This window comes from Ailuropoda melanoleuca, chromosome 2 (genome assembly GCF_002007445.2).
Source record: "Ailuropoda melanoleuca isolate Jingjing chromosome 2, ASM200744v2, whole genome shotgun sequence".
NCBI classification, from domain to species: domain Eukaryota; kingdom Metazoa; phylum Chordata; class Mammalia; order Carnivora; family Ursidae; genus Ailuropoda; species Ailuropoda melanoleuca.
The window spans coordinates 93,300,084-93,313,972 of NC_048219.1; positions in this window are offsets into that span (position 1 = coordinate 93,300,084).

A 13,889-nucleotide genomic window follows, 5' to 3' on the forward strand; every position below is an offset into this window, starting at 1 on the left:
AATAGTGCTGCTATGAACATGGGTGTGCACATATCTCTTCGAGGCTCTGCATTCCATTCTCTTGGACATATACTCAAAAGTAGAATTGCTGGATTATATGATAATTCTATTTTTAATTGTTTGAGAAATCTCCATACTGTTTTCTGCAGCAGCTGTACCATTTCACATTCCTAATAGGGCTCCAATTCCTCCATATCCTCGCCAACACTTGTTATTTTCTATATTTGTTTTTGTTTGGACAGTAGCCAGCCTACTATCTTAATGGGTGTGAGGTGGTTTTGATCTGCATTTCCCTGGTGATGCACACTGGAAGCATGGAAGGCAAACCCAGACAAACATCTTTCTCTTGGAGTTCCCATGTTATGGGTGAGCTATACCTGCACTAAGGGGTGGGCTGGGTGTGAAGGGTCTGAGCCAGAGTGGTACTTGGCACTAGCGTTCTTAGAGGTGCTTGTGATGGAATGGACCCTCTTGTTTACTTCCCTCATTGCCTTGTGGGTGCTCAAACACTTTGTCCATAATGTGCACTGCACAGAGGAATGTTGATATTACTGTGCTCCCGAGGCAACTCTCTGGGCAGGGAGGTGGTGGGTGCCAAGGGGCTGCAGACAACCCTGACTCAGTTGCCCTCTGGACCACCCCAGACGTGCCCTAAGACCATTTTAGGCTTAGTTCCTCAGACACAAAGTGGGATTAGAAAAAACGTCTGTCATCCTGAGGACTGAGGGAGGTCAGAGTGGAAGTGCTTTGAAAACAGAGCAACGAGGAGGCAGCTCTCCCATGCCTCAGCTCTGAAATGTCAGTTGTGTCTTGCCTGCCCCCTTGCTGGCCTCCTCCCCTGCCAGAGCTCTTATGATGGCACTCCACATTCCTTACCTGTCTTGACTCTCAGACACCCTCTTGACAGTGGTCCATCATCTTTTCCAGTGCAACCTGATTATGCAACCATCCAGCTCAAACCATGAACTAGTTCCCGACTGCCTCAAGGCAAAGTTCTTTAAAAGCCCCAAGGTGCATGACTCCTTTGGATCAATGAGAGTAGTAGCCCCTGCCAGGCCTTTTCATCTGCTGATCTTCTCTCAAGCCACATACCCTGCTAAGTATCTAAGATGCAGAGGAGACCCCCTTTAATATTCCTTCGCTTTTACTGTTCCTATGCCTGGACTGTCCCAACTCCATTTTTCATCTGTGAGCACCCACCATGCTGCACTGTATTGCCCCTGGATGGAGAGCTCCCTGAGGGATGGGACCTGCGTATGCCCAGTGCCTGGCACACAGCACGCCCTTGATGGGAGAGGAGAGGAAAAGAATGGAGAGAGAGATAGCACAGTGGATGGGTGGTGAAATTGTGGAGCTCTATCTGTCACTATTAATATATAGATGAGGTGGTTCTATACAATTTTAATAAAAAAGATTCTGAAAACACAAAAGCAGACAGTCCCCTGGTGGTTTCTGCCCCATGAAGGGAGCTGAAGTACATCGATATGATTACATATCTGTCTCCCTATTGCATGCTTTGTTAATTCAGGGACCATGACTTATTCATCTGTTTCCTGCAGCCTAGAGCAAAATCAGGAATCTGGGGATGCTTAAAGACAATCTTTCCCAGTGGAGAGAAAGGGAGGTAGTAATGTGTGTGTATGAGTGTGAGTGTGGTATTGTGATATAATAAGAAATGTATATTTGGTCTTTATCTCCCATTCCTGGCACAAGAGCCCCTAAAATACTTGTAATTTCCTAAGTGATAGGGGTGAGAGGAGCATCTTTTGTTTTTCATAACAAGCCCCTTTCAACCACACTTGTATTAATGCTAATGAAGGGATATTGGAGAATGGAGGATGGACAGAGAACCAACCATATGATTGGAGGCTTGGAGTTTTCAGTCCCACAGTCTGACTTAACAGTGTGGGGAAAGGGACTGGAGATTGAGTTAATCACTGGTGGTCAATGTTTTGATCAATCATGCATGTGTAATGAAACCTCCATAAAAACTGTAAGCAACCAGGCTTTGGAGAGCTTCTAGGTTAGTGAATGCATCCATGTACTGGAAGGGTGCCATATCCCAAACTCCAAGGGGACAGAAATTCCTGGGCTCAGGATCCATCTGGACCTTGCTCTATGTACCTCTTCACCTGGCTGTTTATTTCTATCTTTTATAATACATTAGTAATAGTGAGTAAAGTGTTAATCCTGAGGTCTATGAACTGTTACAGTAAATTATTGAATCTGAAAGGGGGGGCATAAAACCCCTGATTTGTAGCTCAGAAAGAAGTGTGAGTAACCTTCGGACCCACTACTTGCTACAGGTGCCTGAAACAGGATAGTCTTGTAGAACTGAGCTCTTAAACTGCAGGGTCTGTGCTGACTTCAGGTAGTTAGCATCAGAATTGGATTAAATTGTAAAATATCCAGTTAGCATCTCCAGAGAATTTGAGAATTGATTGGAGTGGAAAACCTATGTATTTGGTGATAAAAGAGCTGTGAATAGAGAAACAGATCCTATCCTAGAGTGGGTTTATAAGAGGATGTGTGTGGGGTTGTTGGAGTACATGTTGTATACATGTGGCTGGTTTATGCTGCATCAACAAACAGCCTCCCATGTCTCAGTGGCTTTACTTACGCAATAAGAATTTAGAGCTCCTTACAATGAAGGTTGGCAGGGTTCTCTGCTCCTTCATAGTCACTTAGGACCCAGGCTAACAGAAGCCCAATCTTGACTTAGGTCCTTTTATCACAGAGACAGATGGAAAGAAATGTGATAAATTGTGCACTTCCTCTTAAGATTTCTGCTCAGAAGTGACACACATTATTTTACCTCATTTTTTATTGTCCAGAGCACATCCTGTAGCCTCACCTAATTCAAAGCAGGAAGGGTAGCATAGTCCTTCCAGAAAGAGTGGGGAGTGGAATATTATGAGCAGCCCAGTGGGGTACCACAGGGGACATGAGTCATTGGGATCAGCTGAAGGACCTTCTCTCCTTTTTCAACATCAGGGAACGGTGGCAGGATCCAAGATTCAGACATTCAGGCTGGGAAGCACAGGTTGGAAAGGCTGAACATTCCACCGGTCATAGACATGTCATCAACCTCTCCTCTGTGGCTAGAAGTTTGAATACTTTCCAACAGGCCTGGGCTAAATAAAATGTCAATTTCAAAATAACATTAATTTTGTATATCCCAAGAGAAGAGAGTCCATTTCACAAGTTAATCTTCAGGATGTCTGAAGGGGGCAGGTGTGGGAGGAGCAATGGGAGGCAGTAGAGGTTGCCAGGGCAGGGATCCCAAAGTCTTCAGGACTGGACAACCAGCCACTTTCTAGCTCCGTGGCCTTGGGAAGCTACTCTGTGTTATATGCTCATCTATATACTGGGGTTGATGGCCATGCCCACCATCTGAGTAGCTGTGGAAACTGAATGAGATCATGTCTGGACAACACTTAGCAGGAAGCCTGGCCCAGACAGATGCTTGCCATGATGCTCGCTGCTGGCCATCACAGCTGACTCTGTTGGGTTATAACCAGCCCTGCTCTATCCTTTGCTAGCTGTGTGAGTGTGAACAGGGGCTAAATGTTTTTTCAGTGCACAACTCTCTCACTGAAAAGTGGAGATGATCACACTTTCACCCCAGAGTTGAAAGTTTCTCAGGCCTGGACAGATGCTCAGTGAGTCTAGGGAAGGTGCATGGTGCGTGGGCAGAGCACAAGCGGTGGGGGGGTGGGTTTAGGGAGGTGTGTGGTGTGTGAGTGGAGCACAAGCGGGGGTAGGCGTGGGGCAGCCTCGAGGGTGTGGCATGTTGCACCCACATCTGTGCAGGTGTCAGCTCAGAAATAGTTTTATACTTTTCCTTAATTGGGACAGTGCTTTCCTTTACCTTTATTACAAAAGTATCTCCCCGACAGCCGGCTATAACTGGAGGTATTGTTGTGGACAGGCATGCCCCTCTCCTGAGTGTCCCTCCTGGGTGATGCTCTAGCTGGAATGATGGAGGTGGAGTGGGCCTTTCACGACAATGGCATCTTCTTCTCCCCTCTAGTCCACACAAAACTAAGGAGTTCTCAATAAAGAGGGTGGGGGACAGAAGCCATTAATTTTAGAGTGCTGGGAAGCCAGGACGGATGCCTTCATTAGAAAGTTCAAAACTGCATTTTATTTCCATTTTGATGAGATTTTTTATGAGTTAGAAGAGATTAAGTTGAATCCCATGAGTGTAATGGACCCAGAATGATCACAGATATAGGATTGAATCCAACGAACCATGAGGAGTTTAGTAAATTAATTAAATTTAAGAAAATAATGAAAATTTTTTTGCCACTAGATTAAAATTTCTAAATGTCTTAAAAAGGGAATGACAATTCCCATTCATGAGAAATTACGGTTACACCAACAACTACCCCCTCCCCCCACCTCTTTCTTGTGTTTGTTTGACGAAGCTGCATTGGTGAGAGGATATTTGCAGTAGTGTGGGTTAGGGTAGAGAGAGCTTTTCCAGAATGCTTCTTGCAAGGTCCTGACCTTTCAGCTCTGGAACGCATGGATGCTTTGCCTACTGCAAGGATTAGAAGCATATGGTCAGAACAGTTTTGACTTGGGGTTGGTGTAGGAGAAAAGTTGACCAGTTACCCAAGGGACCACAAAAAATTGCTCTCGGGGGATGTAGATGCAAAAAGACCAGCTGATAAGCAGAGGTTTGTTTGAGAGCTGTGGTGCAGGAGGCAGTCCTTCTGCCTAGGATCCCACTGTAATCTCTGGGTTTGACATCATCCACACATGTTAGCTCCAGGAGGAGGTCATGGCAGCAGGTGGCTGGGGGTTTCATGTTGAGTAAGTACACACTTTGTGCTAGACACTCCACCTGTATGATCTCATTTAATTCAATCAAAAACCAAACTGTGACCTAATTAGGGGCCTGGTTACAGCTACATTACAGAGAAAAACGTACAACTATGGTGATGTGTCCCATTTCAAGTTCAGATCACAATCTTCAAGTGAATGCTTAATTCTGCCCAGCAATCATATTAGTAGGCAAACTTTTTCTGTAAAAAAACCAGATGGTGAATATTTTAGTCTTGTGGGCCATGTGGTCTCTGCTGCAATTACTCAACTTTGCTGCTATCTTCTGGAAACAGCCATGGACAACACAATAATGAATAAGCATGGCTGTGTTCCAATAAAACTTTATGTGTAGCAACTGAAATGTAAATTTCAAATATTTTCACATACTACAAAATATTACTTTTTTTGTTTTTATTTTCCCCCCTATCATTTAAAAATGTAAAAAAACATTCTTAGCTTTGGGGGGGGCATATTTGGCCTGAGTGCCCTTGTTTGTTGACTACTGCTGTAGACCATTCCCTCTCCATGTGTGACTATTTTGTAACCTATCCTTGTAAACCTCCTCTATCTCCTCCCACATCTTCCTACTTCACTGAGAAGAGAGAAACAATCAGAGCCCCACCTATCACCTGTCCCCACACTCTTGCCCTCCTGCCCTACCTGGGCACTTTCTTAAAGTCAAGCCTACTCCTTGTGATGGAGGTTTCACCTTCTCTGTCTACTTGAGGAAGTCACTCCAGCAATGCTTACTTCTCCCCTTGATCATTCCTATATGCATTCCATTGTGCTGTCATTTCTGTTTCTCTACAAATAAACAACCACAATTGTCTTCCTCACATTGGCTTTATCAGTTACCTTTCTATTTCTCTGGTCCCACTTACAGCAAAACACTCTGACTTTTCTGTATACCCTGACTCCTATGCTTCTTCTGTCATGCTGTGTCTTTAAAACGTTTTTAATTATTTATTTTAAAATTGAGGCAGATTTCACGTAGAGTGAAATAAATAGAGCTTCAGTGTGCAGTTCAGTAGTTTTGCCAAATGAATATTCCTGCTAATGACCACCCAAACCCGGATGTAAACTATTTCCACCATCCCTGAAAGTTGCCTCTAATCCTTTCCAGTCAAGGGAGCCAGTTTTGATTTCTATAGTTTTGCCTGCCCTTGAACCTTTGGTTTCTTTTGTTTAAACCATGTTTTTTGAGACTTGATTCATCCACGAATCAGTGGTTCTTCCTTTCAGTTTTTCTGGGAACTCCCTTGTTTAAATATATTAAATGTATTTATCTATTCTCCTGTGGATGGACATGTTTCTTTTCAGCTCTGGGCTATTATCAGTAAAACTGGCATGAATATTCTCATGTAATTTTTCTTGTGGGGCTACATTTTAATTTCTCCTAGTTAAATTCTTAGATGTGGCCAGGTTTTTTTTTTTAACTTCAAAAAGAAGCTGCCAATCAGTTTACCAAAGCATTTTGTGCTGTTTGCCTTCCGACCACTAATGTATGAGTTTCAGTTGCTCCACATCCTCCTTGGCATTTGGATTTATTCATCCTTTTAGTGATAGACTCTGCAGTAGATGGGAGGTGGCATCACTGCATTTCCTTGGTGGTAGCGGTTGGCCACCTCTTCATATGCTTATTGGCTATTTGTATGGACTCTTTTTCTCATTTAAAATAATTCATTGTCTGTCATTTTCTTACGCATTTGTTAAGTGGTTTTTTAAAATATATTTTGCANGGCTATTTGTATGGACTCTTTTTCTCATTTAAAATAATTCATTGTCTGTCATTTTCTTACGCATTTGTTAAGAGGTTTTTTAAAATATATTTTGCAGGGGCGCCTGGGTGGCACAGCGGTTAAGCATTTGCCTTCGGCTCAGGGCGTGATCCCGGCGTTATGGGATCGAGCCCCACATCAGGCTCCTCTGCTATGAGCATGCTTCTTCCTCTCCCACTCCCCCTGCTTGTGTTCCCTCTCTCGCTGGCTGTCTCTATCTCTGTCAAATAAATAAATAAAAATCTTTAAAAAAATATATATATTTTGCAGATAAGTTTTTTTTTAATAGTGTCTTTTCATGAGTAGAGGATTTTAATTTTGATAAGGTCTACATTACCATTTGTTTCTTTTATGTTTGATGCTTTCATGACTTGTCTAATCAATCCTAAGTTTGTGAAAATATCTTATTTTTCCTTCTAGAATATTTTTAGTTTTAGCTTTTAGTCTATGATCCATCTTGAATAAATTTTATTGAATAATGTGAAGTAAAAACCAGTGTTAATTTTTTTCTAGTTATTTTGTGTGGGTCTATTTCTGAACTTTTTTTTTTCTGTTTGGTTGATCTATTTTCTGTTCTTAATACTGCATGGTCTTCATAATTGTAATTTTATATCAAGTCTTGAAATCAGGTGCTGTAAGTCTTCTTTTTATTTTCTTTCTAGATTGTTATGTTTCCTTTCTAGATTGCCTGGGCTAGTCTAGTTCCTTGCATACAGATTTATAATCAAGTTGTCAGTTTCTATAACAAATCCTGTTGGAATTTTGACTGGGTCTGCAGTGAATCCATAGATCAACTGGGGTGAGAACTGGTAACTGTACAGTAGTCTTCCAATTCATGAACAGAAGATGTCTTTCCATTTATTTAGCTCTTCTTTTATTTCTTTTAGAAATGTGACATATTTTTCTGTCCTGCATATTTTTGTTAAATTTATTCCCACATATTTGATTTTTTCAATGCTATTGGAAATGGTATATTTTTTGCTGTATTTCATTTTCCATTTGTTTGTTGATAGTGCTTAGATAGAATATTATTTTATATTCAATTTTTATCCTGCAGCCTTGTTAAATCCAGGAATTATTCAAATAGTTTGTAGATTTCTATGGATTTTTCTATAATCATGTCATCTGCAAGTAAAGATAGCCTTAGTTCTTCCTTTCAAATCCATTTTTCTTTTTCTTTCTTTCTTTCTTTTTCTTTCTTTCTTTCTTTCTTTCTTTCTTTCTTTCTTTCTTTCTTTCCTTCCTTCCTCCTTTCCTTTCCTTTCCTTTCCTTTCCTTTCCTTTCCTTTCCTTTCCTTTCCTTTCCTTTCCTTTCCTTTCTTTCTTCTTCTTATTTTTTTTCCTTTAATAGACTACTAAATCTCCATTACAATAGTATACAGAAACAATGAGCCTGGATATCTGGCTTGTTCCCAGTATTAGGGCACGAGAATTAATATTTCATCATATACATGATGTTAGCTGTGTGTCTTTCTCATGGATACTCCTTTTTTAGGTTGAGGAAATCCCTTGTACTCTCCTTTACTGAGAGCTTTTTTTTTTTTTTTATGAACAGCTGCTTAATTTTATCAAGTGCTTCTCTGAATCTATTGAGAATATTACATGGTTTTTGTTTCTTTATTCTGTTAATACATTGAATTACATTGATTTTTGAGTATTGAGCCAATCTTGCATCCCTATGATACATTGCATTTGGTCATGAATACATTCTCTTTTTTCATGTATTTCTGGATTTGATTTACTAATATGTTGTGAAGGATTTTTGTGTCTCTTCACGAGGCGTATTGGTCTGTAATTTTCTTTTCTTACAATATTATTGTCAGGCTTTTTATTAGGGTTATGTTAGTCTCATAAAATGAGTTGGGAATGTTTCCTTCTTGGCTCTGATAGAGTTTGTGTAAGATTGGTATTTCTTTCTCAAATGTTTGGTAGAATTCACTAGTAAAGCTATTTGGATCTGGAGTTTTGTTTGCTTGCTTTTTTTTTTTTTTAAAGTGGGAAGGTTTTAAATGATGGTCTCCATTAAAAAAATGGAAGGCTATTCTGATTTTTCTATTTCTTCTTGTGGCAATTTTTTTATTTCTTTTTTTTTTTTAATGCTTTTTTTTTTTTTTAAGATTTTATTTATTTGACAGAGATAGAGACAGCCAGCGAGAGAGGGAACACAAGCAGGGGGAGTGGGAGAGGAAGAAGCAGGCTCATGGCGGAGGAGCCTGACGTGGGGCTCAATCCCAGAACGCCGGGATCACGCCCTGAGCCGAAGGCAGATGCTTAACCGCTGTGCCACCCAGGCGCCCCAATTTTTTTATTTCTTGTTGTGACAAGTTTTGCAAGGTACTTTTTTCTCATCTAAGTTAATTGAAACTTGACATGAAGTTGTTCATAATAGTTTATTATTATTCTTTTAACATCTGTAGGACATTTCAGACTTTCACTTCATTCCTGATTCTGGTAATTTTGTTTTATTTTTTTTTGTTTTCTTGACATTCTTGTTATTTTATTAATTTTCTTTACAAAGAAAAAAATTGGGTTTTCTGATTTTTTTCATGGGTACTCTATTTTCTATTCCATTTAATTTTCTTCCCTTCTAATCTTTATGATTTCTTTGCTTTTCCATTTACTTTGAACTTAAACTGCTTTTCTTTTGCTAACTTCTGAGGTGGAAGCTGATTTAAAACTCTTGTTTTCTAATACGTGGAATTAAAATCATAAATTAATATCTAAGTACTGCTTTAGCTGCCTTTCACACATTTTGAAATGTTGGGTATTCATTATCATTTTGGTAAACATATTGTCTAATTTCCTTTGAGTTTTTCTTAGACTCATGGGTTATATAGAGTCTATTACTTAGTTTCAAGAGATTTTGGTGGGGAGGTATTTTTTCTAGTTAATTGTAAAATAATTGCTTACTAATTTATTTTTAATTTAATTCCAGAGTAAGTAAGAATGGACTCTGTAAAGTTTCATCCATTGGGACATATTTTATGCATCAGCACATCCATGATCTATTTTGGTGAATGTTCTGTGAGCATATTCTTAAAAAGAAAGTGTGTTCTGAAATTCCTGGGTATAGTGTTCAACAATTGCCGATTTGATCATATTGGTTAATTGTGATATTCTATTTTATATTGCACTGATTTTTAAAATAGCATTCTTTTTATCATTTACCAAGAGAGGAGTGTTAAGATCTCCAACTCTAGCTGTAAATCCGTGTATTTCTCTTTGATCCATTCATTGTTGTTTTGTGTATTTTGAATCTATGTGATTAGGTGGACACATATTAGGATTGTTATGTAATCCTGGAAAAATAATCCTCTGAACATTGTGTCATGTCCTTCTGTATCTCTGGCAATGTCTTTGTCTACTCTATTACTGTAGTCATACACCTTTTTGTTATCAGTGTCTGCAAGGCACGTATTTCTCTAAATTTTTACTTTCAACCTATATTGACTATTAAATTGAAACTTTGTTTTTTATTAATAACATAGAATGTTAAAAAAGAATTCATTTTGACAATGCTCGCCTTTTAAGTTGAGTGCTTTGTTTAGTCAGTTTACATTTAACGAAATTATTGAGTTGTTGGGTTTCAGTCTATCATTTATTATTTGTTTTATATGTTCCATCTGTTTTGTTGTTGTTTTTGCTGTTATTGGTGGTGTTGTTTTTCGATTCTCCTTTCCTGACTTCTTTTCAAGTAATCAAGCATTTAAATAATTTTTAAAAATTCCATTTTATTTCCTCTCTTGGCTTATACTCCCCCGAGCATTCTTGGATATTTGGCTTCTATCCTTCATCAATTTTTATTCAGAGAAATTTTGGCCCTTTTCTTTTGAGTATTTCTTCTGCCCCATTTCTCTCTCTTGTTTCTTTCTGAGACTTCTATATTAGATCACTTGATATTGTCTCACATGTGTCAGACACTGTTTTTTAAAAAATTATTTTCTCTGTATGTTTTAGCTTGGATAATTTCTGTTAACACATCTTGAATCCATGAATTGTTCTCTATTGAGTGTAGTCCAACACTGATTCATCTAATACATTTTCAATTAGATGCTGTGTTTTTCAGTTCTAGAGTTCCAGTTTGGTTCTCTTTTTATGGTTGCAATTTCTTTCCTGAGAGTCTTCATCTCTTCACCCATTCTATCCATTTTTTCTTCTCATTTCTTCACTTAAAATAGTTTTTAAGAAAGTGTCATTTTTTTCTAATTCCAAAATTTGAGTGATCTGTGGGTCGGCATTATTGACTTGTTTCCTCTTGATTATGGGTACATTTCTTTGTTTCTTTGAATATCTAGTATATTGTGGATATTGTGAGTGATATTTTGCAGAGATTTTGGATTATGTTATGTCTTTTTAGAGATCGTGAAATTGTACATATGTATGTATGTATGTGCATATGTAAGTGATGTATATGTGTATGCACATGCATGTATGCATATGTGTGTGCATGCATGGACATATTATGTAGCAGTTGAATTACTGATGGATCATCTCTATCTTGTTTTCTCCTCTTCAGAACCCTTAAAATCAGAGGGTCTCGGTGATCAGTTCTTGGTCCTCTTCTGTGCTTTATGCATATTTTCTTCCTTGGTGATTGCACTCAGTCTCATGAATGTAGATACTATACACATTCTGACAACTCCCAAATTTATAATTCAGTCTTTATTTGTCTCTTGAAGCTTATTTTTCTATATTCAGCAACTATATACTCTATATCTCTTCTTGGATGTTTGATAGACGTCTGAAATTCAACATGCCTACAACTGAACTCCAATCTCTCTGCCTGTCCCCCAAACTTGAAATGATCCATTTGACTTACAGCCTTCCCATTCAGTGACTATCAACTTCTTTTTCTCAGTTGCTCAGGTCAAAAGTTCTGGAATCATCCTTGACCCTATTCTTTCTTTTACACTCCTCATCTGAATCCGGAATCTGGAATCTGTCAACCCTACCGATCCCAACTTCCAAATAAATCCAGCATCCACTTTTACCACCAGTTCCATCCTATACCATCAGCTCCTGAACAGCGTCCGCTTTGTCTCTGCCTCCACGCTTGTCCCTCTGAAGTGCATTCTTTACACTATAGCAGAGAGATCTTTGAAAATGGAAACCAGATCCTATGACTCTTCTGCTTAAATAATGCAATGGCTCTCCATTTTATTCAGAATAAAAAGGAAAACTCACCAGTGTTGACTTCTTTAACTCTTCATTTCACTCATTCACTCCAGCCATGGTGCCCCCACTTACTATTTTTCAAATATGCTGGGGAGTGGCAAGTGTTTCTTCCGTCCACAGCCCTTTCCTGGACACCCACCTGGCAACAACTGAGATGAGAGAGATTGAGGAGGACCTTATTCACCATATTAAACAATCTCACCTGAAGACACTAGGGAGCCAAAGAAGATGCAATCTTGATTCCCATTTGTCGAGACCAGTACAGTGGTTTGCTGTGTTTGGGAATATTGACGTGAAAAGGTAGAGAGCACTGTTAGGGAGGCCAATGAGCCCAGTGTCTCTAGGGTGGATCTCTTTTGGGTGCTCACTGCTCACTAGGTGGTTATGGCTATGCTCTGCCCCGTGAGAAGCACCCACCAGTGTTGCCTGCAGAGTGGCTGCTGCAGCTTGTGGTATGCTTGCATCCCTTCATGCCTCTTTCTGGTAAAGAAAAAAAAAGGGTTCATTTTGCTTGCTGAGTAGAAATAGGGTACAACTGCTCTGTATCCTTCCTTTGCTACCACTTCTTTCTAATGACAAACTAGTGACTGCCCAGTTATACTGTTGACCTGGCAGCTGGACTGGGCAAATTAAAATTGGTCCTCTTTAAGTTGACCTTATAGGAAACAGCCTGTGAAGAAGGGGTGTTTATGTTTGTTTCTCCAAAGGTGTTTCTGCGGTAGATGGGGAAGGGTGATGGTAGATGATGAAATTCAAAAGGCAGCCTGTCTTATGGGAAAGAGGTCAAGATTTGGCATCAGACAGACTTAAGTTTGAAACCTGTCTACACTTTTTAATAGTTATGTAATCTTGAGCAAGTAGCATCAACTTTCTAAGCCTCAGTTTTCTCATCTATAAAATGGGAATAATAAAACTTCCCTTGCAGGGTTGTTGTGAGCAGTAAATGATTCATAGTCACTGCCCAACACATAATTTGTGCTTGTTGGGGCTATGAAGCCCTATATCCTCCATGAAGGAGGTTAGGAGGCAGCACAGTGACTCAAAGAAGCCCCTTCCCCATTTCTCTTGGCTTCAGATATTTTTTTGCTTCCTGAGGTGTCCCCTCGCCGACTGGGTGGTCGAGTACAAGAGCAATCATCGAAACTTTGTTGTGTGCAGGAATGACTGACTTTTATGGGGCATGCCTTTTTGGGGGAGCTCTGACCTCCTCTGGAACTCCTCTGAAAAGGTTAAACATTCCTCCTTATTACTGTTTGAGAGGCTGACAATACAAAAGTTGATGAGGATATGGAGCCACAAGAGCTCTTGTTTACTGCTGGTGTGTGTGCTGGTAGGAGCTGGTAGGAGTTTCAGGGAAAATGATATGTTACTGCCCTGTGACTTGGATGCCACATGCTGTATGACCCAGACATTCCATTCCTGGATATGGAACTCTTCATCCTGTAGGGATAAGATATCTCATACTCCTTAATCTTTTCATTAGGAAATATATTTCAATCATATGAGTAGATATATAGTAATATTATACATATAATTTAAGTAGTGACAATAATGCAGTGAACACCTGTATATCCACTACCCAGCTTGAGAAATAGAATATTACCAATAACCCTGCAACCTCCTGGGCACATCTTTCTCAACTGCAACCACTCTTTTGAAATTGAGTTTATTAATCCTTTATTCCTTTTTTAATAAATTTTATCACAGGTGAATATATTCCTTCTGCAGGTTTTTGAGCTTTATCTCAGTGGAAAGATTCTGTATGTGTTTCCTTTGTCTGCTTTTTTGCATTTAATATTGCATTTATGAAATTTATCTATATTTTATATAGTATTCTCTTTCTTCATTTTATTATTGATGCATATTTGTGTTGTTCCCCTTATTCCTCTCTATTAACATTTTTACTATGTTTATTTCCCCCTTTCTGTGCTGGTATCGGCATTTCTGTGTGTATCTCCTGGTGCACCTGTGCACATGTTCTGTGGGTTACTGTTCCATATCCAGGAATGGAACCGCTGGGTTGTACAACATGTGGCGTCCAGGTCACAGGACAGTAATGCATTGTTTTCCACAGAGCTCCTACCAGCTTACACTCCCTCCACT